Raw genomic sequence first — 26,797 nt, 5'->3', positions numbered from 1 at the left:
CCTTTCTTATCCTTACTCCCATTTTCCTAAAACCTTGTCGCTTTACCATACTTTAGCTTGCGACCTACACATATCTATTTATATTATTCGGCACCTTCCTTCAACTTGCTTGCACCATAGATTTCCTTATGTTATTCTGGAACATCAAGTGAGAAATCACATCGTCTCCAACTCTTCTTTGGTCTCTTGACTAGATCTCTCAGTACCTAGAAACCATAGGCTGGAAGATATGCCACTAACGACGCCACTATCATTCTTGGATACTGAATCCCCGGGCTTCTAGCTTTTTATTCGAAGTATGGACTATTCACAACCTTCTGCCTTACCTTAGAATCTCGCATCACATCTTCTATCTCTTTCATGACCTCCCTTCCACACAGGTATAATTTATATCCACGACTTGAAGCTCTATTATAATACTTGCATCTCTGGTGCATACACAATCTGGTGAGAGATTCATATTGACTTCTTATGAGGCTGGAACTCTTCTAACTGGCTTTATCGTAGAGTCGTTATAGAATATGGTTGTTGTACTATCTGTTTTGTACCTCTGATATCAAGAATGATCTTGTAATGTTCCCAATCACGATGTCTATAATTTTCTGGGTCCAATAATCACACTCCTGATTTACTTAGTTGATGTAATTCTTTAGTTTCCTCTTCCCTCTGATCAACTTTTATGTAGGATTAAGCTATCTTCCGTTCAGCGGCTCATGGTATTAGTTATTACTTTAGCCCTTCATGGACGCTATGGAATATCCATGATATAATCTTCTAACAATTCAATCCTTTGTCTATGAATTGGGCTCAATTCTTTCTTTTAACTTATACCGGAATCTTCTACGGCTGTATGATTGTCAACATATATGCTGCATGGATAATATTCTGAAATCTTAAGTGCGTTCATAACGTAACTAACTCTGGATCATTGATCGAATAATTTCTTTCATTCCTTCTCAGCTTTCTTTAAATGTAAGCAATTACTTTTCCTGGTCTTTTTCCCCCTTTGTTGCGTGCATACTTAGCTTATCTTAGTTCCCACGCATGCCGGAATTTTCGTGCAACTCATATGATCTTGAATATCACCTTTTGATTTTTTTGATTTTTTTGCTTCTTCCCGTTCATTAGCCATGATAGGTGCCACTTTCTTATTGAGTGCATACAAATTTGTTGTGAAATTGTTGTTACATGACCATTTCCTCTTTAGGTCACTATACTTAGGTTGAAGCCTTCTTCCTTATTTCCTCAGCTAGTCTTTCGTTGTAGTACTTAGGGAGACCTTCTGGCTCTTGTAAAGTTACAAGCTTGTTATATCATTTATTGGACGGAATTTTTGATGTCCTTCCTTGACTATAATTATTCGTAGTTACTTACCTCCATGCCTTTGTGCTTGTAGGGTTGCTTCTGAACTGATATTTTGACTGTTTCCCAGTGGCACTCTCTTTTATTTTCGTAACACTTATACGGCACCTTTAACTGCCCCAACTCCTGTCTGAATATATCTCAAGTATTACAATGTCATAACTGCGAAGCTGAATTCACTATATTAGGTTTTTACTATGGTTATCTTGCATGATCTGCTGATTTGTCTGTATCCTCTTGTCTAGCCATAACTAGGCTGTTCCTGAATCAAATACTAACTACTCGTTGGCCCATTCTCATATCAATATTCCGCGTAATCTTTCTTGGGTTATTTCATTTGTCTTAACTTACCTCTCGCACTGGCTCCTTATCTATCAATAACATCTCGGGCAGGAACCCTTAATTCCTCTCATTGACATCGTGTTTGCATAATGTTCTGGAATCGTAGCATATCTGTAGCCTTTGAATAAGTGCAATCTCATCCCTTTCTCATTTTTATCGCATTCTTCCTTTACCATTCCATAGTTACTAGAACCACTTAATTCTGACTTAATGCCACATCACTCCTTATTCTGCCCTTTTGGGGAGTACTAACATTTAGTGCTACGATGATCTACGTATAAATGTTTTACCTCTTCATCTTTGGCATCTTTTCACATCATCGATGATCCTTACTCGCCTCGCGATAATCCTTCTGTACCAAGGGTAACAAATTTCCTTACTCCTGAGGGTGACACTTAGTATAACTTGCACATACAGTCCCTTAAGCTTAAATTTGCTCATATTGCTTGCTTTAGGGAAGTGTCTTCCTGAATAACTATTCTCTGAATTTCTCATGAATCTTCTTTTGTTGTCCATTCTATTATCGCCGGAACGAAATCTGAAATTCTCATGATGTCGACCATTATCAAATCACTCAGTCCCTAATTCATGTTTAGTTCATCTTGTTCACCAGCCCATACTGATTTCTATTATTCTATGGTCTAACTTTTCCTTCTGGTTGTCGCGTTGGAGTCACGAACTTATTTCTCGAAATGAGGATATGACTTTATGGCCTATACTCTTTTGTTGTCTCAAGGCTTGTCACCTATCGTATTTTCCTTCACTTGACTATAGACTCTATAATACTATCATCTTTTTGATCTACCATTGTCATCCATGTTTCACATTGATAAGTAGAGATTTTGACTACTTATTTGCACTCTTTTACTTTTGTTCTAGCTCAAAATTGCTTAAAGGTATTCCCGAAAAATGATAAAATGTGCTTTCTTGCAGGAGTGTTGGAATGTGAGTCAAAGAGATGAAAATCAACTCAAGAAGGAGTAATTTTGGACAAGGACCAAAACAATGCTAAAAGGGCATAATGCGGACCGCACAATATTGAGTGCGGCCGCAGAACATGAGGAAGCCTCTAACAAAATTTTCATGCAAAGTGCGGACCGCATAATTATTGTGTGGCCACAAAAGATGAGGTTCAGAGAGATGGATTCTGGGGTCATGAATAAGTGCGGACCACACCATTATTGTGCGGCCGCACTCAGAAATGTGCAGTCCGCAGAAGTCTTCCATGTCCAAGCTAAAACTCGAGAGTGCGACCGCACTGAGAAATGTGCGGACCGCGAAATTTGAAGAAGTGCGGCTGCAACCCAGAATTGTGCGGCTGCAGAAGTCCATCCTGTCAAGCTATTGCCAAAGTGCGGACCGCACACATAATTGTGCGGTCGCAGAATCTCCGCAGGGACAATTTTGTCTGATAATTTTAGCTGGGTATAAATAGATCTTTTTGTCATTTTTAGGTTAAGTTTGAACTCCAAAAAAGAAATAGCCGTTTTTCTTCCCTTAATCATCTATTATGAATTTTATCTTAATTTCTTCTTTAATTTCTTCATTTTCTATGAGTAGCTAAACCCTTAGCTAGGGTTGTGACCCAACCCTATTATGGTTACTTAATTGGTGATTGAATTAGGGCATATTTATGATTGGGTATATGATATTTAGCCTAGTTCTTGCTTGAATTTGAGAATTGATGGTTACAAACATTGATTCATGCCTAATTGACTTAGTCTCTACTTGAGAAAGAGAGACTAAGTCTAGAAAAACTTGGCTAACAAGAAATTGTGGTGAACTCGAGAAATTGATAGCCCCAATTAAAGGGTCGAATCTAGAGATAGTAAGACCCGACTTGAGCACCTATCACTTGTTTCGTGAGATACCCAGTTAGACTTGAGAAAACGAAATTGGGCAAAATCACTCAAACTACCGAGAGGTATAAAGTGAGTAATCGCGTGTGATTGCTATATTGTATCCCGACCAACCAAACATTCCCTAAAGCTCTAAATTCGTTAGGTAACCAACTAGGAGGAAGTTACAACCCTAGATCTTTTATAACCTGAAAAACAACAATACCAAAAACATCGTCCTTTAGCTTTACAATTACAGCACTAGCATAAGATTTAGAAGTAGAAAAGAAACACCCGAATATGTGGAAGTGCAATCTTGGGCACGTCATATACATAGACTAGGTATATACCTAATCCAACATAAAGATCTATATAGAATCGACCTCGACTCGCGTTGGGTATTTATAATTGCATCGACCGCCTCACAATCTCAATTAGTGGTGTGAGTTTGGGCGACACCAATTTTTGGCACCGTTGTCGGGGAGCTAAAACGGATTTAGGTACAAAAATGGCTCTCAATAATGATCCTCTCGGAAACATGCCTTTGGGGGATGTGGACGTGGAAGATGACCCAGTTGAAGAGGTTCCTCTTAAACCTCAAGAAAATAGACGAGGCCGACCGCCTCAAGACAACATTCCCGTTCCTCCCCCAAATCCACCAAGAGCGGCTCCACACCGGGTGTTGCCGAATGAAGGGTATGCAAGTGCCATAGTCCCTCCCCGCATTAGGGAGGGAAACTTTCAAATCACAAATGTTATTCTTACATTGGTTGAGCAACGAGGATTCTTCACCGGGGCTCCGAATCAAAATGCGTACAAGCACTTGAAAGGATTTGTGGACACCTTCTGGGAGAGTAAACAGACCAACGTTTCCGAGGATGCTTTAAGGTTGACACTATTTCCCTTTTCTCTACGGGGGAAAGCCTTGACTGGTTAGAAAAATTTCCAAACCATTCTATCCATACATGGGATGAATTGGCGGAAAAGTTCATTGCCAAGTTCTTTTCTCCCGGGCATATGGCTACTCTTAGAGACGAGATTCTAGCATTCAAACAAGAATCCAATTAGCCTTTGCACAAGATATGGGAGAGGTACTGCACTCTGGTGTGCCCAATAATGACATGACCGAGGCTATGATTCAACAAACCTTCTACAGAGGGATCAATACTACCAATCAATGCGTGGTCAACCAACTTGCTGATGAAAATTTCATGACAACACCACATGCCGAAGCTTGTGAAATCTTAGATGAAATGGCGGATACTTCATCGGCATGGCAAAGTATAGCAAATGTTCCTCAAGGTGATCCAAATGTGATTAACCTACACAAAAAATTGCATGATCACGGGCAAGCGATTGCCGAGTTGACCACTACAATGAATCAATTGGCCAAAGCTTAACTTCAACAGGTTCAAGGTCCTAAGCAAGTAAATGCAATGGAAGGTGTCAATATGATGGTGAACAAGCGAAGGTAAAAAGGTCAACAAGTACAAAACCGTGTGGAACAATTTGTGCAAGATGATAGTGGGTTCGACCAAGACGAATCATACAATGAGAAAGAGGAAGAAGTGCAATATGTGACTAACTACCAAGGGCAAAGGAACAACTCTCAAGGCCCGAATCAACAACAATGGCAATCTCAAGGAAATCAAGGAAATTGGAACAATCAAAACCACCAAGGCAATTAGAGTGGTGGTACCAACAATCAAAGTAATTGGAACAATAACAATAATCAAGGCAATTGGAACAATCAAGGCAATCAAGGAAATTGGGGTGGCAACAATCAAGGATATTGGGGAGACAACAACCAAGGGGGTTGGAACGGTAACCAAGGGAATCGGGGGGTCGGGCTCTCAAAGGCCCCCGATGTATCAACAACCAAATAACCCTCCTCCTTATCCGTCTCAAGGTTCTAGTTCTTCCAACAATGAGATGGGATGGATTGAAAATATGTTCAAACAAATGATGGAGAAAAATGTTGACTCCGATGCTCAATTAGCCTCTCACAACACTTCAATCCGCAATTTGGAAGTTCAATTGGGCCAAATCTCACAAGCTTTAAACACTCGTCCTAATGGGGAACTACCTAGTGATACGGTGGTGAACCTGAAGGGTGGGAACAATAGGGACATGCCATGGCCGTAACAACAAGGAGTGGAAGAGGTGGAGATGCGACCACCTCAAATCAAAGAAGAATTGTGGATGATGATGTATTGGTTCAAAAAGATGAGATTCCAAGCAATATGGTTCAAGATAATGAAGAAGTGAGAATTGATATTGATGAGAATGTGGAGGAGACCCAAGAAGAAGTGAACCCATCTAGGAAACACGTGATTAACATACCGGAACCGGTAGTGCCAAAGGCCAAAACACCAATTCCAAGGCCTCCTCCTCCATACCCTCAAAGGCTCGCCAAGCAAAATAGTGTGAACCAATTCAACAAGTTTATTAACATGATGAAGAGCTTATCCATTAATGTGCCATTGGTTGAGGCGTTGGAACAAATGCCTAGTTATGCAAAGTTCATGAAAGATTTGGTGACAAATAAAAGATCAATGAATTATGAGACTATCAAGATAACACATCAAGTGAGAGCTATTGTGCACTAAATGGCTCCAAAATTGGAAGATCCTGACGCTTTCACAATCCCTTGCACTATTGGAAGCGCTGACTTTGCCAAAGCTCTATGTCATCTAGGGGCGATTATCAACTTGATGCCCTACTCTGTGTTCAAAACTTTGGGAATTGGGCAACCAAGACCCACATCTATGAGGTTACAAATGGTGGATTGTACGATGAAGAGACCATTGGGTATTATTGATGATGTGTTGGTTCGTGTTGATAAGTTCATCCTTCCGACGGAGTTTGTGATTCTTGACTGCGAAGTGGACTATGAGGTGCCTATTATCTTGGGTAGATATTTCCTTGCTATGGGGAAGTCTCTTGTTGATGTGGAAGCCGGTGAGCTCACCTTTCGAGTGGGCGATGAAAAGGTAGTTTTCCATATGTGCAAATCTATGAGGCAACCGAACAGCAACAAAGTTTGTTCATTTGTGGACTTAGTGACCGAGGTGATTGTTGATGATGCTAGTGCCATGATGAATGTTGATGATACTTTGGAGGTCGTATTGCTTAATCATGATGATGATATGAAGGATGGCTATGTGGAATGTGTACATGCATTACAAGGAATGGGGTCATATACTTATGAACCCCGAAAATTGTCCTTAGATCTGGAGAACCGGAAGACTCCTCCAACAAAGCCCTCAATCAAGGAGCCTCCCACTTTGGAGTTAAAGCCATTGCCTTCACATCTCAGGTATGAGTTTCTTGGCCCATGTTCTACTTTACCTGTTATTCTTTCCTCTTGCTTGACTAATGTGCAGGTAGATTCTACTTTGGCAGTGCTTCAAAAGAGGAAAAAAGCTATAGGATGGACACTGGCGGATATTCGGAGTATAAGCCTCACCTTTTGCATGCACAATATTATTTTTTAGGAGGATGACAAACCCTCCATTGAACAACAAAGAATATTAAATGAAGCAATGCAAGATGTGGTGAAGAAGGAGATCATAAAGTGGTTGGATGCCGGGGTAGTTTACCCCATTTCCGATAGCTCGTGGACCTCTCAGGTGCAATGTGCCCCAAAGAAAGGGGGCATGACTGTGGTCACCAATGACAAGAACGAATTGATTACTACAAGAACGGTGACCGGGTGGAGAGTGTGCATGGACTATCGGAAGCTCAAAAAAGTCACTCAGAAAGATCATTTTCCTCTTCCATTTCTTGATCAAATGCTTGATAGGTAGGCCGGACGAGCTTTTTAATGTTTCCTTGATGGATATTCCGGCTACAATCAAATTCTCATTGCTCTTGAGGACCAAGAGAAGATTACTTTCACTTGTCCCTATGGTACTTTCGTATTCTCGCGGATGCTATTTGTGTTATGCAATGCACCGGCGACTTTTCAACGGTGTGTGATGGACATCTTCACCGACATGGTGGAGGATTTTCTTGAGATCTTTATGGATGATTTATCTGTGGTTGGGAATTCCTTCAATGATTGATTGAACAACTTGGATAAGGTCTTGGCAATATGTGAGGAGACAAACTTAGTTTAGAATTGGGAGAAATGTCACTTCATGGTCGAAGAAGGCATAGTCCTCGGACACAAAACATCAAAGCATGATATTGAGGTCGACAAGGCCAAAATTGAGGTGATCTCCAAACTCCCTCACCCTACATCCGTGAAGGGAGTGAGGAGCTTCTTGGGTCATGCGGGGTTTTATCGCCGATTCATCAAGGACTTTTCTAAGGTGGTGAACCCCTTGTGTAAGCTTTTGGAGAAGGATGCCAAGTTCCATTTCAACGACGATTGTATGAAAGCATTCGAATTGCTCAAGTTCAAGTTGACTACTACTCCTATTATCACTGCACCGTATTCGAGCTTGCCTTTTAAGCTCATGTGTGACGCAAGTGATGTGGCGGTCGGAGCAATTTTGGGGCAATGTATCAACAAAATCTTCCATCCGGTCTATTATGCTAGTAAGACCATGAATGATGCCCAAGTCAACTACACAGTGACTGAAAAAGAGCTCCTTGCTATTGTCTTTGCTATGGATAAGTTCCGCCCATACTTGATGGGTACAAAGGTGATTGTACACACCAACCATGCGGCGCTTTGATATTTGATGAGCAAGAAATATTCTAAAGCAAGATTAATGTGGTGGGTGCTTCTATTGCAAAAGTTTGATCTAGAGATTCAAGACTGCAAGGGTAGTAAAAACCAAGTGGCGGACCACTTGTCTCATTTGGAGGAGGAGGGGCAGCCACAGGACGGCCTTGAGAAAATGATTCCTTCCCCGACGAGCAGCTTCTAGCCATTTCAATGAGCGGGATGCCATGGTTATCCGATTTAGCCAATTATTTTGTGAGTGGTATCATACCGAATGAGTTCTCTTCAAACCAAATGAAGAAGTTCAAACGGGATTGCCTTGACTATTATTGGGATGAGCCATATCTCTTCCGGATTTGTACCGATGGTGTGGTTCGACGATATGTGCCGGAGGAGGAACAAAGGAAAATTCTTGAGGCTTGCCACTCTTCACCATATTGTGGTCACCATGGTGGAGCTAGAACGGCAACAGAAGTGTTGAGTTGTGGATTCTATTGGCCTACTCTTTACAAGGATACTAGCGATCTCGTCAAGCGTTGTGATGAATGTCAAAGGGTCGGTGGGATTTTTAAGAAGAATGAGATGCCTCTCACCACCATCTTGGAGATTGGCATTTTTTATGTGGCGGGCATTGATTTCATGGGTCCGTTCGTGAGCTCTTGTGGGAACACTTACATATTGGTAGCTGTGGATTATGTGTCAAAATGGATTGAAGCCGTGGCTTTACCCAACAATGAAGCTCGAAGTATGGTGGCATTTTTGAAAAAGAACATCTTCACGAGATTTGGTACTCCAAGGGCCATTATTAGTGATGGGGAATCGCACTTTTGTAAAAGCTTTTGATACCTTACTCACAAAGTATGGTGTCACTCACAAAGTGTCGACTCCCTATCATCCTCAAGCAAGTGGGCAAGTCGAAGTCTCCAACCGGGAGATCAAGAGTATTTTGTCGAAGACTGTGAATGCCAACCAGACGGATTGGTCAAAGAAACTTGATGATGCTCTTTGGGCTTATAGGACGTCTTACAAAACACCTATTGGTATGTCTCCGTATCGGTTAGTGTTCGGTAAAGCTTGTCACCTACCGGTGGAACTTGAACACAAGGCTATGTGGGCATTGTAGAAGCTTAATCTTGAATGGGATGTCGCCGCCAATTTAAGGGTGGCACAATTGAATGAGCTTGATGAATTCCGGTACCATGCATATTCAAGCTCGTCCTTATACAAGGACAAGATGAAGTACCTCCATGACAAGTACATCCAAAACAAGGAGTTCAAAGAAGGTGATCTTGTACTATTGTTCAATTCTCGGTTGCGGATGTTTCCGGGAAAGTTGAAGTTCAAGTGGAGTGGTCCATTTGAGGTTGTGCATGTGACACCCTTTGGTGCATTAGACTTGAAGAATAAAAATTATGAAGTGTTTAGAGTCAATGGTCACCGGGTGAAATATTATCTTGGCAAAGTTGATGATGGCCATGTTGTGGCATTAATTCATTTCAAGTGATTGATAGCAACATGCATCGTGCCATGACGTTAAATCAGATGTTTCTTAGGAGGCAACCCATGTGTCTTTTTCTTTTTCTTTTTCATTAGATAGGCTTTGTTTTGTGCTAACTAGTTTTGAAGTGTATGCAGGAATGGATGTGCATTGCAGGGACTGTGTCATAAAAAAATTGGCTAAGTGTTGAAAAAGTGTGGACCGCACAATTCTAAAGGCAGCAGCAGAAATCACTCTGCGGCCGCACAATTCTTTGTGCGGTCGCACAACTAGAAGACCAACATTGCAAGTTCTCTGAAGTTGGCCTGTCAAAATTCATAGCCAATCTGCGGCCGCACACAAAATTGTGCGGTCCGCACAAATTCTGCGGCCGCACTCACTTTTGTGCAGACCGCAGAGTTGCATCAAGGTATAGGTAAAGAGTGTGGTCCGCATCAAAATTGTGGGGCCGCACTCACCTTAGGTTTGGGGCGACTTGGTCAACCTATAAATAAAACCTCAATGCACTATTCACAACTTTACCACTCTGAGTTCTTGAACCCTAAGCAAACACAGTGCACGTTCAATTAGTTCACAATCTTCCTTCATTTCATCAGTGTAGATTCTTACCTGCATCCTTCATAATTGGTATGTTCATTACATCTTTAGATTTTGCAATTTCTTTTAGTTTTCGTTCAATTGTTAGTCATTTGTGCTTAAAATCATGTGGGTAATATCATATATGTTCATTAGGGCCCAGGTGGATCATTAATCGTGTTTAATTGCAAATACCATGTCTAAATTGTGCAAAACTTGCAAAACACAGAGTCAATGCTGTGTAATCTCAAATTGTGCGGCCGCACACAAATTTGTGTGGTCCGCAGATCTTAAAATTAGGGCTAAATTGTTGCATGACAAGTGCGGAGCGCACTCAAAATTGTGTGGTCCGCAGAAAAATTGTGCGGCCGCAGAAAAATGTTTGCGACCGCACTTTGGAACTTTAGAGAACTAGTGTTCTGGAATTAGGATTGTGCGGTCGCACTCGAAATTGTGTGGTTCGCACTTCAGGATGTGCGACTGCACTTCAAAATTATGCGGTCCGCACGTGGCAGTCTGCAGCCGCACTCAAAATTGTGCGATCCGCACTGCCTCTTGTCTGTTTTCCTGCAACTATTATGCATCTGTGTACCTGCTTTGAGCTCTAACTGACTTATGTGGCTCATATTGTAGAAAATGGTTCATTCACGAGGTAGAGGAGATACATCAAAAGGGATAGGTGAACCCCTCTGAGGCCGGGGCAAAGGCACTCAACCTTTGGGGGTGCAAAAAAAACTTTGACAAAAAGGCAAACCCCGGGGAGAGGCAGGGCCGCAGAACCTTCGGAATCAAGCCCATATGTCCTATCTAGGGAAGTCTCCGAAGGTCACTCAATGGGAGAACAGCTTGAGGCCCAGTCCCAACCATCACACTTTCCAGAGACTGGTAACAAACAATGAGGATACTCTTAATATCACAAACAATCTGCTCCCAGCTCATGATAATACACATTTTATTGGGATGATTTATGATGATCGGGATTATAAGTAGTCTGACAAGACAGATATAGATGTTGGAACCATAGGGCAAGAACCAAAAGTGATAGTGAGCCCACCGTAATTGGCACCGTTGATTGTGAAAGGTGCGAGTTCTAGTTTGAACTTGGCAGGTTCTGAAAAAACGACTCTCTATGTCCCTGGAAGCACAAAAAAGGTTGAGGTTCAATTGGGTGGGCCAAAACTTTACATCCCTGGGGGAATTCAAAAGATCATTCCGAATAATAGTTTGAGAAATATAACAGAGCCAGTTGTGATCCGACTTGTTGCACAAGTCCCAGTGACAAACATAAAAGCTATTCCCTGGAATTATAACAAGACTGTCATGACATACAGAGGAAAAGAGATAGTTGAAGAAACAAATGAAATGGGGGGTTTGACCCGCTCTGGAAGGTACTACTCACAAGAGAAATTGAGAAAAGCTAAGCAAGCCAGGGAAAGTCACTTGCTAGTGAAAGAACCCGTTGCAGAAAAAGAAGCGGAGGAATTCTTTAAGAAGATGAAAATGCAAGACTACTCAATCATTGACCAACTAAGGAAAATCCCTGCTCAGATATCTTTGTTATCTCTGCTTTTGCACTCGGAAGAGCATCGCCGTGTGTTGATCAAAACTCTGAACGAGGCATATGTCTCAGAAAAGACAACAGTGAATCAGTTAGAAAAAATGGCTGAAAGATTCTTTGAAGTAAATAGAATTACTTTCAGCGATGATGATTTGCCTGAGGAAGGGGCTGGGCACAATAGAGCTTTGCATCTTATGGTGAAATGTGAAGGGCACTACGTAAAATGAGTCATGATTGACGGAGGCTCAAGTGTAAATGTATGCCCATTTTCTACTCTACAACAGCTGAACATTGACACTAACAGAATTCGGACTTGTAGTGTCAGCATCAGAGCTTTTGATGGTTCAAGAAGAGACACTATAGGGGAAATCGAACTCACCATGACAATCGGCCCAGTTGATTTTAACATTGTCTTTCAAGTGTTGGATATGGAGACTTCCTATAATTTTCTTCTAGGAAGGCCGTGGATCCATATAGCCAGAGCTGTACCATCCACCCTACATCAAATTGTCAAATTCGAGTATGACAGGCAAGAAGTTATTGTTCATGGGGAGGACGACTCATCCGTCTATCAAGACTTGTCCCTTCCATGTATCGAGGCCAAGGAAGGGTATGAATCCATCATATATCAAGCTTTTGAGGTGATTGAGGTTGACCAAGTGAAAGAAGGAAAACTAATTCTGCATCCCCGTCTTTCAGCCACATCCATGATGGTAGCTGCGCTGATGTTGAGGAACGGCTATGAACCAGGAAAAGGATTAGGATCCTCTCTATAGGGAATTGTGAACCCTATTGCTCCTTTTTCGAAGAAAGATACCTTTGGCTTGGGTTTTAAACCAACATCAGCTGACATAGACAGATCCAATTCCCGCAAAAAGAATGGTTAGTATTTGTCCAAACCAATCCCTCACATTGCCTACTCTTTTGAGCCTGCCGAATAAGCAAATCCGAATCTCCCATCACCAACAGTTCATGCACATTTAGATTTATTGCCATGTTCAAACCCATGATGCAAGCTTCATATTCTGCCGTGTTGTTTGTACAGAAGAAATGAAGTCGCGCCGTGGCAGGGTAATGTTTCCCAGTAGGTGATACAAGAATTGCCCAAATTCCTACACCTTTGATGTTGACAGCCCCATCAAAGTATAGTTTCCAAATTTGACTGTCATCTTGGACTACTTCTTCAACTAAATTAACCTCTTCATCTGGCAAATATGTGTTCAAAGATTCATACTCATCATCAACCGGGTTTTCTACCAGATGATCAGCCAAAGCTTGTGCCTTTATGGCAGTGCGAGTGACATAAACAATATCAAACTCTGTGAGAAAGATTTGCCACTTTGCCAATCTTCCAGTTGGCATCGGCTTCTGAAAGATGTACTTCAGGGGATCCATTTGGGATATGAGGTAAGTTGTATAGGCCAAAAGAAAATACCTAAGCTTCTTGGCGACCTAGGGTAAGGCGCAACATGTCCTTTATAAAAGAGTGTATTTGGCCTCATAAGTGGTGAACGTTTTGCTCAAATAATATATTGCTTGTTCCTTTTTTCCTGTGGAATCATGTTGACCCATAACACAACTAAAAGAACTATCCATTACTGACAGATATAAAAACAGAGGCCTACCAGGTTCCGGCGGGACCAAAATAGGGGGATTTGACAAATATCCCTTGATCTTATCAAAATCTTCTTGGCATTCGTCTGTCCACTTGATATTGGCGTTCTTTTTCAACAACTTGAAAATGGACTCACCTATGGTTGTAAGTTGCGCGATGAACCTGCTGATGTAGTTCAACCTCCCGAGTAAACTCATGACTTCTGTTTTGTTCCTCGGGGGAGGCAGCTCTCGAATGGTCTTTATCTTGGATGGATCTACCTCAATGCCTCTTCGACTAACTATAAAACCCAAAAGCTTCCCAGAAGGAACTCCAAATGCGCATTTGGCTGGATTGAGTTTGAGATTGTACCTTCGTAGCCTATCAAAGAACATTTTCAAGTCTTGCAGATGGTCAGCTTGTGTTCTGGACTTAATGATCACATCAGCAACATAAACTTCAATATCTACACAAACTCCTCCTGCACCAATTGATATAGATGATGATGATGGTAGAGGAGGTGACACTCGAGTGGAAGGCCTAGAGAGGTTGAAGAAGAAGGAAGCATGGGAGGATCGGTTTATGAGTTTGCCAGCCTTTAACAGGTTCAGAGAGTGGTGGCCCCAAAGATCGCTCACACTTGAATCTTACTGAAGGATTTGGATAAATACAATCCAAATATCCTTAGGTAGTTCAGGGAGCACTAGGGGTGAATGTGGTTCACCCAGAGAGTCAAGGATTCCAAGGAGCACTTGGTAAGAGAATTCTATGCCAATGTGGCACGCATCAAGAAGGGTACCAAAGTTACCAAAGTGCGGAATTTAAAAGTTAGATTCGATCAGGGCACTCTAAACTAGTACTTGGGATTAGAGGAGTTAGAACCAGTCCAGTACTTGGAAAATCTATATAAGGGTGATGCAATTCGCCCTTGGCTAGCAGAGATATTGGCAGCTCCAGGACCACCACCACTGTGGATCACAACGGTGGTTCTCATTTCTTGGGTTACCCTCAATTTTGAAGCAAAAGGGTGGCAAACTTTTTTGTGCAACCACTTAGACCCGAGCAGGAATAAAAACAATCTTCCCCTCCCCCGAGCAGTTTTGGTGGCATCCATCATGGCCGGGTACCCAATAAATGTAGGTGCCATCATGTCGGCCAATATGTCATTGGTGGTCCAAAGAGGTGAAAGTTCCTTACCATATCCCAACACACTCACAACATACCTCACGGATGCAAATGTGGAGCCGAGGAGTTTTGATCAAAAGGTGCGGGCTAAACAGCCCTTCTCATTGTACTCTTTATAAGGTCCGGGAAACCCAAAGTTCAAGGGTAAGGCAACTACCACCGGTGGCCAGTCTGATGAGCCAATGGTGGTGGTTACAGATTCAGCTGCTGAGCCTTCTACATGTGCCATGCCTTCCACAGCAACCGGCCCTTCCACCGAGACAGTTGACATGCCACCACCTCCACCTTCTAGACCATCTACATTAATGTCAGTGCCTGCCTCTTCGACATATCCACTCACTGCGCTGCGAGTTTCAAAAACAGGATGCAGACAGCTACTTCAAAGTTTTCTGACATATCCAGTGCTATTGCAGCACAGTCCTCTACCCCAGCAGCACCTCAGGTACTTCAGTCAGTGGAGGAAACTTTGAAAAAGATCCTAGAAAATCAGAAGACTATCATGGGTACAGTGGTGGCTCACGGGAGAGCTATTGAGGAGTTGGGCAAACAGGTGAAGAAGATGCGGAAATCTTAGGCATCAAAGAAATCAGTGGAAAGATTGTGCACCGAGCTGGCCAAGCTTGCATCAGCTGGGGATATTCCCCTTGACCTTCTAATGGAGACAGCACCAGTCGCACCAGCAGTTCCACCAGTACCTGAGGCATCAGAGACAGCAGCTGGCCAGTCTGAAGAGCCGGACCCTACTGCCCACACCTCTGAGGAGATGCTCCAGATGTTCATCCACCCCATTATTCCCCGATCGGAGGACGATAAAATCCAGCTGGAGGATCCAGAGTTTGCTGATGATGCCATGCATACTGAGACCACAAAGGAAATTCTCTTCACTCTCTATCCTTATTTTTGTTAAGCATTGAGGACAATGCTTATTTGTTTCAAGGGGGTGGTCTATTTTGGATAGTTTATTATGACATTGACATTGGCCTATAATAACTTTAATACTCTTTTTCTTTTATCTTTATTCTCTCTTTCGTTATGTATATATTCCTCCCTTTCCCTTGATGTATAAATTCATTTCCCCTCGGTTTGTATATTCATTTGTCTTATTTTCAGCAGTTTATTTTATAGCTTCTGTAGTTTGTTTTTCTTAGTAGTATAACTTCTTATTTACTTCAATAGCTTCTTTTTGATTTGGTAGCTTCTTGTTATGTTTAAGTGAGCAATAAGCCTTTGGTTTTCTAAATGCCACAGTTCTTTCCAAAGGTAGGTTTTGTGTGAACCGGGTGGCTCTTCCCAACGATGGATGGCGTGACAACCTTCTTAAGGGATTGAGTCCGTTTTTTTTATGATTAGGTAAAAAATAGTAGTAATGAATAAAAGGGTCTCAATCATGCTTCACTTGTTACCAACACATTTACCTACGGCCTTATGGTTAAAAATAAGTTTTTGGCAGAAAATAGCTCTAGTTGTGACCTTTTGACTCTTGTGTTGATTTAAGCATTCATTGAGTGGTTCAGTGAGCCACTTGAGATTTTCAATCTTAAATAGGGTTGTTGTGGGCCCTAGACTCTATTCCCTTTAGCAATCCAGCAGCGTGAGAGGTGAGATATTTAGTTGCAAGTTCAAGTACTCGTGCTAATAGTCTAGAACTTGCCCCGAATATTTTTCTAGGCGAAATTCTAAGTTTGGCTTGGCTTGAGAAATGATTGTAGGCTCTCCTTGATCCAATTTGAAATTTTCGATAGCCCAATGTGATATACCTAGTCAATCCATTTGAGCCTAAGACCTTTTTGATTTAATAACCACGTTGCAAGCCTATACCCGTCGGTAATGACCCTCTTTTGGCACCCGATCTTTGCTTGGCATTCTTGAGAAACAATTGGCTAAAACATAAGTTTGGGGGAGAGGCAAGGAGTTTGAAAGTGATATAAAGGTACAAAGAAGAGGAAAGAAATGAAGAAAAGGGAAGACAAAGAAAAGAAAGAAAGAACAAAAAGAAAAATGCCAAAAAGAAAGTGAATAAAGTAAAGAGTTGAAGGGATTCAAAGAAAAACAACGATGAAAGGCATGGAGTAAACAAAGAAGGAGAAAATGAATATCATGAACAAGAAAGAATGACGTTAAGTCTCTCTAGTTCCCCCGAGGAAAAAGAACATGACTCAAAGAGTCGACAAAGTATGAGCCAAAAAGAGAAAATGGAGTGCTTAAGGAAAGATGATATTCCAACAAATCCTACCTTAGTCCAAAAGCCTTCATTACATCCCGAAAAAGCCCTACATGATTTCAAGTCGAGTGAGCTTGCATTAGTGGTGATTTACATGAGGGGTAAGCATATGGTATTTCGAGCCGTACTTGCAACATTCTTTTGAGAGAGATGAGCGAACTTTTCACAATCCTTGTATTGAGTGTTACATTCTAAAGTGAGATATGCTAACGGAGAGTAGAGGAGGAGGAGTTTGGGATCCACAATAACCTACATGAAAGAGCGAGCTTCCTTGATGAATAAAGTCAACTCTTGATGCTCAAGTGTCACATTAGAACTATTGGTGCAAAAAAGTCAAATCACTGCATTGTTGATAATTCATAAGTGTTGTGGGTCATTGTTGGTCCCAATTGATGTGTGTTTGATTCACCTTAGGCCAGCTGAAATAGCTCTTTTCTTGTGGAGGTGGGAATCACCTTATTTGCTTGAGGACAAGCAAATGCTTAAGTTTGGGGGAGTTGATAAGTAGGGATTTTGACTACTTATTTGCACTCTTTTACTTTTGTTCTAGCTTAAAATTGCTTAAAGGTATTCCCGAAAACTGATGAAATGTGCTTTCTTGCAGGAGTGTTGGAATATGAGTCAAAGAGATGAAAATCAACTCAAGAAGGAGTAATTTTGGACAAGGACCAAAACAAAGCTAAAAGGGCAAAATGTGGACCGCACAATATTGAGTGCGGCCGCAGAACATTGAGGAAGCCTCTGACAAAATTTCCATGAAAAGTGCGGTGCGGCCGCAGAAGATGAGGTTAAGAGAGATGGATTATGGGGTCATGAAGAAGTGCGGACCGCACCATTATTGTGTGACCGCAGAATCAAAAGTGCAACCACATTCAGAAATGTGCGGTCCGCAAAAGTCTTGCATGTCCAAGCTAAAACTCTAGAGTGCGGTCGCACTCCGAAATGTGCAGACCGCGAAATTTGAAGAAGTACGGCTGTAAACCAGAATTGTACGGCCGCAGAAGTCCATCCTGTCAAGCTAGTGTCAAAGTACGGACCGCACACATAATTGTGCGGCCGCAGAATCTCCGTAGGGGCAATTTTGTCCGATAATTTTAGTTGGGTATAAATAGATCTTTTTGTCATTTTTAGGTTAAGTTTGAACTCCAGAAAATAAATAGCCATTTTTCTTTACTGTTTTGGGCAATTTTGTAATAGTTTATCATTTTAACATTAGATTTTCTTCCCTTAATCATCTATTATGAGTTTTATCTTAGTTTCTTCTTTAATTTCTTCATTTTCTATGAGTAGCTAAACCCTTAGCTAGGTTTGTGACCCAACCCTAGTATGGGTACTTAATGGGTGATTGAATTAGGGCTTATTTATGATTGGGTATATGATATTTAGCCTAGTTCTTGCTTGAATTTGAGAATTGATGGTTGCAAATATTGATTCATGAATAATTGACTTAGTCTCTACTTGAGAAAAAGAGACTAAATCTAGAAAAACTTGGCTAACAAGAAATTGGGGTGAACTCGAAAAATTGATAGCCCCAACTAAAGGGTCGAATCTAGAGATCGTAAGACCCGACTTGAGCACCTATCACTTGTTTCGTGAGATACCCATTTGGACTTGAGAAAGACAAATTGGGCAAAATCACTCAAACTACTGAGGTATAGAGTGAATAATTGCGTATGATTGCTATATTGTATCCCGACCAACCAAACATGCCCTAAAGCTCTCAATCCATTAGGTAACCAACTAGGAGGAAGTTACAACCCTAGATCTTTTATAACCTGAAAAACAACAATACCAAAAACATCATCCTTTAGCTTTACAATTACAACATTAGCATAAGATTTAGAAGTAGAAAAGAAACAACTGAATATGTGGAAGTGCAATCTTGGGCATGCCATATACTTAGACTTGGTATATACCTAATCCAACATAAATCTCTCTGTAGAATTGACCCCGACTCGCGTTGGGTATTTATAATTGCATCGACCGCCTCACAATCCCAATTAGTGGTGTGAGTTTGGGCGATACCATAAATCTTACTCATAATGCTTCATTAACTCTCTTCTTATTTCCCGCTAACATTTATGTCTATCATTTTATTCTGAAAACTCGAACAAGACATTCATTTGCTTTTAGCTCCCCTTGTTCCATCTACTGGCTCTTCGAGTTGCCTAACATTCTCTCTCTACTAAGGACGGGAGCCACACTAAGGTAAAATTTTTCCCTTCCAGGATTCCAGTACCTATCTTTGTAGTACTCATATCTAGCTGTATTATTTTAGAATGCACCATCTATTAGCACATTTGCAATATCCTTCGAAAATGTAAACTAACGCAAACAATCCATTCACTATTTTGGGTTACTCTAACCCCAGTCGGATCCTGATATCCCGTCCTTCTTCTTAAACTACACATGTTAGCCCTCATAGGGCATAACTGAAATGGGTGTGACCAATTGTACATACCTCTGTTACTGTTGAAGGTAGCTCAAAATGCTTATATCTCTCTTCCTAAATTGTAGATAATGTTCATCTTTACTAACTGGGTACCTTGTATCTTTCTTCACCTTGCTTCTTTTACTTGTTGAAACTTGTACCTTCTGATTCTCTCGTCGCTTTTCACCATATGGGTGGATAGATATTCATGTCTTAGGGCTCCTTAACAAGAAGCGTACACGTCTTAGTACACACATGATCTGCTGAAGACCTTACATTTGCTCATCATAAGCATCATGCAGAATCGAGTTCCTATGACTCAACTCTTCCACAGCCACATGCAATCTCTTACTAACTATCTTTCTAGATGTAGGTATCGTTGTATTATGAATAAGATAGAGTTTAGTAAATTGAGTTCTTACAACTGAGCTCTACCACATAATCTAGAGTAAGAAGAAAGAGTGACAGTCCTAAATGCCTTGTAGCCTCCTACTTATAGTGTGGTACACAACACACCCATAAACAAGACTCTACTAGACATGGCTTGTAGACTACCTAGCACAGAACTGCTCTGATACCACTTTTGTCACGACCCAAACCGATGGGCCATGACAGGCACCCGATACCTTACTCAACCGAGTACCAATGTAACGTATCTTTCGTATCATACTATCATTGATAAATGAGCCAGAGAGGCTGTCGTGAGATAAGTAGAATAAAACATGAGGGAATACTCGTCATAGGACGACCCAACATGTAATACAAACTTATACATATGACATACGGTATAAGACCAAAATGATCACTCGTATACTGAACATAGGCTGACAAGGCCATACAATCTTTCACGTACATGACATATGTCTACAAGCCTCTAAGAGTAGATAAACATCATAACGCCGGGACAGGGCCCCGACATACCAATCAATACGTGTCCAATGCATACTGACCAAATAGGCAATTCTGGAGCAAATGGAGCGCACCAACACCTTCCGCTGAGCGGATAGCTTACTTGGAATGCTCTCAACCTGTCTATCGGGACCTGCGGGCATGAAACGCAGCATCCCCAGGTAAAAGGGATGTCAGTACAAATAATGTACCGAGTATGTAAGGAATGAAAATCAGTAAATAAAATACATAGAGAAACATGGAGTAAAAGACTCAACATGTAAGTCTGAATAGATCTGTGAATCATTTCATATTTATAATGTCATGTGTATGCGTATAAATGTCATACCATGCATAGGTATATGCATTCATAAGATCATCAAGCCTCTGAGGGCATCCCATCATATCATCTCGGCCACTGTGGGCAAATCATCAACGTATACCAGCTGATTAGGTGGTGGTGCGTATATAACGCCGTAACCCTTTCACATATCCCATATACATATAATATACGCATATATAATGCCATCTGGTCATGGGTCAATGTACATGTATAAATGCATGAAATGCATAAGAAATACTTTAATAAGATTTCTCGGAATGTCATAAAATCAATATGCCTTTCGGATAAATTTTATCAAATACATATTTTTCTGAGACCCATGAACAGAAGATATAATAATAATTTACATGGGGAATCAAGAATATAGACACCCATAATACTTCTATGAATAGAGTCATTTATAAAAATTGTGCGTTTACTCATTTCGTTTGTATCGTATGGATCATGCCTGTCACACCTCTTTTCTACCCGCAAAATGATATTATGTGGATTAAATAGTTTTTCCAATTAAAGTGACAAAATTGAGTAGGGATTATTTTATTTACAGAGTCGCCACTTGGAATTGATTTTGTTAGTGTTCCAAGTCACCTTTTATTTGAATCCCTAATCAAAGGAAGATTTGACTCTATTATTATTGGTCTGCAAAAACAAAGTCCGGGTAAGGAATTCTGTTAACCGGGGAGAAGGTATAAGGCATTCCCCGAATCCCGTGGTTCTAGCACGGTCGCTTTTATTGACTAAAATTTGGCTTGAATTATTTTTGGATAAAGTGTGTATTATTTGCCTTAAGTTACTATTGTCTAGTGCTGCTTAATAATTAATAATTTTGGCCTAGGAGCGTGCAAGCACACAAAGTCCTTATTTGATTATATGTATTAAAACAAAGAACGTGTCGGTACACATGGTTTAAATACAATTAATATTGAAAAATCAAGGAGAGGGAATGCACACATGACTACTTTATTAAAAATAATATCGACCAAGGACCATGTTTGAACACATGGTCTACATCTCAAACGTGCCTAAAATTGCCTATCGCTTAAATTAATTAAAAAGCGCTTCTTTTTTATTTATTACTTGTTTGACTGGAAAAAAAATATTATAATTAAAAACAATTTTTTCACTAATGCAAGACATTAAACCCGGGTAATCTTATGTTAAACTTTCATGGTCTTGGGCAACTTATTTTATTTAACAAAAGATAATTTATTGGTTTTAAAGAAAATGCCCATCTTGCTTTCTATTGTCATTGGGCCTATAAATTTTAGCTTATTTGGCCCATGTTGCTTAAGAGCCTTGATGACCAAGACAACACAAAATAACAAGTATTCTTCTATGCCCAAATTGCTTCTTACATTGATGTCCAAACTAAAAATTATTTTTTTTTCATAAAAGAAACTTACATGCCAATTATTATCTTTTATTTTCTTAACCAACTATTTCTTAAGGACTAACATAATATTTCTACTCATCTACACCAATCATGGCACTAATCAAACTACACTCATTAACAACATAAAAAACCACGACTAAATATAAAAACTACAAGAAAACGGTAATACTTCAATGCTAAAGAGAAGAACTATATTAAGTATAATATTATGTTGACTATAATTCAAAGCATCAAAACATTTGAAGCTAGAAGTCTTTCTTAGATAATTATACATGAACCATGAAAGTAACTCACGGAAAAGAGCCCAAACTAAACAAACATGGTTAAAAGTGGGGTCTTTATCTTTTCCTTAAACTAAGTAATCTTAACAGAATGCAATTTCAATCACATATATAAAGAAGAAAACGATAATTTAACTAATTTTTAACAGATTTACATGATGATAACACTAATATAACATTCAGCTTGAAACAAAATCAGATCTAATATGTTCAATCAACCAAACCGGGATCAAATCCTTCTTATTATCATCAAGAATCGGCAATATAAGAATTTGAAAGTTACCTAATTTGTGGAATAATAAAATACAGCAGTGCAGCAACAAAAAAAAAACTCAGCAGCAAATACAGTAGAAACAGCAGCAACTCAAGTGTTAAGACAACCCAGAAAACTCAACAAAGATGCTTGAAACTGGTAGCTATCAACTTCACAAATTTCCCAAGGGATCTTTCTATTTTTCTCGAGGTTTTTGCACTCAAATAGTCCTCATAAAACTCTGAAATTTCACCTTGTTATATGTATTAAGCTGCTGATTTTTCTCAAAGATATATGTCTTTAAGCCACTCTCCAAGATGTGTCTCAGTATAAGATAGAGTGTGTAATAAAGTGTCCCCCTTTTCAGTGAGTAGGCCTCTGCATTCTAAGAGTAAGAGAGTCCCTTTTATAGGAGAAAAGCAGCCCTTTAAATAGGCAAATAAAGTTAGATTTTTTGGACAGATTTTGGTTCACCAAAAATTTGTCCAAAAGACTGACTTTGTGTGCTAAACACTGTTCAAGGTCTGTCTCAAAGGTGAAAGGACAACCTGAAAATCTGTTGTGTCAGAAGCAAGGAGAAAAAATGTCCTTTCAGCCACCCTACTAGTAAAAGTAAGCTACTATTACCCTATTTTGTGATAAAATAAACTAAACTTCAGATTTTAACCATCAACAACAAACTACTTGCTCAACACAAATCAAACTTGGACAACTATGAACTGACAAAGCATAGACGAGACTAAAAACGTAATTGAACTAAGTATTAAAACCAACTTGATGGGAATGAATTTGATTTGTGCAAACTAATTACTAAACAAACAACTAAATTCATAAACTAATGCTCAAAACAGAACGAGCATCATTAACAATCGGACAACGACTAACAACAACTAAATAATCGACTAACTAAGTGAACGATTTAACTAATACACTAAAGATCATGTTTAAATCAATAACGAATCTAACAAACCACTAAACTAAATAGAGATAGCTAATTAAATAAACCTAACTTGAAACTCTAATTAACAAAAAATAACCAAAACAGAAAAATAAATAAATAAAAAAATCAGAAACTAATCTACTAAATAAAAAAAAATTAGAAATTAATTAAAGAGATGACGATTATACCTAACAAGTATGCTTGAAGCCGTTCGAGCCACGAGAAGACGCCGGAGATGCTAAAAGGTGACTACCCGACTCCGAAACGCATGTTTCTTTCGGGTAGATGCTAGAACGAAATGCGTTTCAGCATCTCGCCAAAAGAAACTAGTGTCTTTGAGTCGAAAAATAGCTAAAATGGGGGTTCGGGGCATTTTGGCGGTGGTGAGGCGGTGGAGCCGTGGCGGCGGCGAGGAATGGGCCGGCGGCGATGGGGATTTTGGGGGTGAAATGGGTAGGAAAATATAGGTCTCGTGGAGCTCTATCCATTCATGTATGCGCTGTAGGGTGGTGTTGGCCGGAGCTTCAAGAATTTGGACCAAAAAGTGGCGGCTAAAGTTTCTTAGATCTAAAATTCAAGGAGTTTGAGAGTTTTTTGAAGGAATTAGTTTGTAGATATGGGAAGAGGAGGTTGTGGAGATTATATGGTGTTAATTTGGAGGTGTTTGGAGGTGGTCCGCCGCCGGTGGGTGATTTCCGGCGTCGGCGGCGGCGGCGGAGAGAAGAGAGAAAGATTTATGTGGGAAATGAGGGAATGTTTTAGATTTTTTAGGCTTTAAATACCTCTTGAGAGATCAAATATGGACCATTAGATCAAGGGGTGATCAATGGGTGAGATTTGATCTTGGGTCACTTAATGAAACGACGTAGTTTTGAGGCAAAACTACGTCGTTCTGGACCCTTTCAAAGGCAGCCCCTTATCTTGCACTTTTGGCCACTTTCTCTTTCAAATTTGGCCCAATTTCTTTCTTAATCCTACTTATTAAACTAAATTTACACAAATAAATAAATTAATTAAGTAACTTATTCAAATGATCAATTAACTAGATTAATTCACCAATTGAATAGTTAGTTAATTCCTAAAATGCACAAATAAAGAAAGAACTATTTTTTGGTATTTTTATGATAGGAAATATGCAATCAAAAGACAGAAAAATTGGAAAATATAATTAAAGCAACAAAACACTAATGACTTTAGGAGGTGTTAAAATAGCACAAAAATAAGGTATTCACAGCTGCCCCTCTTTGCTCGAGAACATGAAGAGTTTTCGTGCAAAGAAAAGTGAATGCCATGGCTAATTTTTGCTCACATATTACTCCAATGAAAGTATTTTTTTTTTAAATGGTGACCGAACCCTGCTTCCGAGGTAGCCTACATATCCTTGTTTAGAGGAATCAGGTCAGTGTAGTTCTGGGAAAATTAGGTAGCTGGGACTACCAGACACTAGATTTAAGACTGATGTTGCTGCTGTTGTTGCTGTTACTGTTACTTGTTGTTTGCATCAAAAGGAAAAGAGAAAGAACTACATATGTCTGGAAACTAAGAGTTACAAAATTCCTAATCTATGTGTCTTGTGGAGTCAAATCTTGATTCTTGACCTGCTCGCTTGTGCTGACCTTAGATTGGATCTTGATGCTCTTTGAGGAAAGGATCATGGCTCATTCTCGATTGCTTGCTTTCCGGATCAAAGTTCGAGAAAATGAAACTCGAGAAGCTGGGCTGCTGACACATTATCCAAGCTAACTCCAACTATCTTGTGACCGAAAAACTTCTTTATTCTGATGAGAAAGCTGAAACTGCAAGCTTTAATCATCACAACATGTGCTCTACAGAAGGGCCTGCAAAGCCATCAAAGACAAACAAAACGAACAAAATTTTCTGCCCCAGTTTGGCACTGAGAAAATTTTGCGAGTTATTGGGTAAAACTGCAGGTCAGCTTATTTTATTTGAAAGATCCAAAAATGAAACTAAAGGCTCCGAAAAGGATGTTCTTATCTTAGGTATAAAATTGATATAACTTGGACTTAGGAGGTGCGTGTCCCATGGGTATCATTGGAATGGCTGTGAGATTGAAGGACTCGAACTAGGAATTGCATCTCCTTGGAATATTGACTCATATTAGGGAGTGCATCTCCTACTGAAATGAATACGGTTGACTCAAGCTAGGAAGTGTGTCTCCTACGAGTGAGGTTGAAAGACTTAGACTAGGAAGTGCGTCTCCTAGGATTAATGGTTCATATTAGGAAGTGTGTCTCCTATTGGAATGACTCAAGCTAGGAAGTGCGTCTCCTATGAGTGAGGTTGAAAGACTTGGAGGGAATGTAACCAGGGGTTGGCTCCCTGTATCACTGAGAAAGAATGTAACTAGGGGTTGGCGCCCTGTATCACTAATAAAGAATGTAACCAGGAGTTGGCGCCCTGTATCAATAAGGGGGAATATAATCAAGGGTTGGCGCCCAAACTAGGAAGTGTGTCTCCTACGAGTGAGGTTGAAAGACTTAGAGGGAATGTAACCAGGGGTTGGCGCCATGTATCACTGAGAACGAATGTAACTAGGGGTTGGAGCCCTGTATCACTAACAAAGAATATAACCAGGGGTTGGCGCCCTGTATCACTAAGGGGGAATATAATCAAGGGTTGGCGCCCAAACTAGGAAGTGCGTCTCCTACGAGTGAGGTTGAAAGACTTGGAGGGAATGTAACCAGGGGTTGGCGCCCTGTATCACTGAGAACGAATGTAACCAGGGGTTGGCGCCCTGTATCACTAACAAAGAATGTAACCAGGGGTTGGCGCCCTGTATCACTAAGGGGAATATAATCAAGGGTTGGCACCCAAACTAAGAAGTGTGTCTCCTACGAGTGAGGTTGAAAGACTTGGAGAGAATGTAACCAGGGGTTGGCGCCCTGTATCACTGAGAATGAATGTAACCAAGGATTGGCGCCCTATATCACTAACAAAGAATATAACCAGGGGTTGTCGCCCTGTATCACTAAGGGGGAATATAATCAAGGGTTGGCGTCCAAACTAGGAAGTGTGTCTCCTACGAGTGAGGTTGAAAGACTTGGAGGGAATGTAACCAGGGGTTGGCGCCCTGTGTCACTGAGAATGAATGTAACCAAGACTTGGCACCCTGTATCACTAACAAAGCATGTAACCAGAGGTTGGCGCCCTGTATCACTAAGGGGGAATATAATCAAAGGTTGGCGCCCAAACTAGGAAGTGCGTCTCCTACGAGTGAGGTTGAAAGATTTGGAGGGAATGTAACCAGGGGTTGGCGCCCTGTGTCACTGAGAATGAATGTAACCAGGGGTTGGCGCCCTGTATCACTAACAAAGAATGTAACCAGGGGTTGGCTCCCTGTATCACTAAGGGGGAATATAATCAAGGGTTGGCGCCCAAACTAGGAAGTGCGTCTCCTA

The sequence above is a fragment of the Nicotiana tabacum genome, chromosome 17, assembly GCF_000715075.1.
Source record: "Nicotiana tabacum cultivar K326 chromosome 17, ASM71507v2, whole genome shotgun sequence".
NCBI classification, from domain to species: domain Eukaryota; kingdom Viridiplantae; phylum Streptophyta; class Magnoliopsida; order Solanales; family Solanaceae; genus Nicotiana; species Nicotiana tabacum.
Note: the sequence above shows the minus strand (reverse complement) of the source record.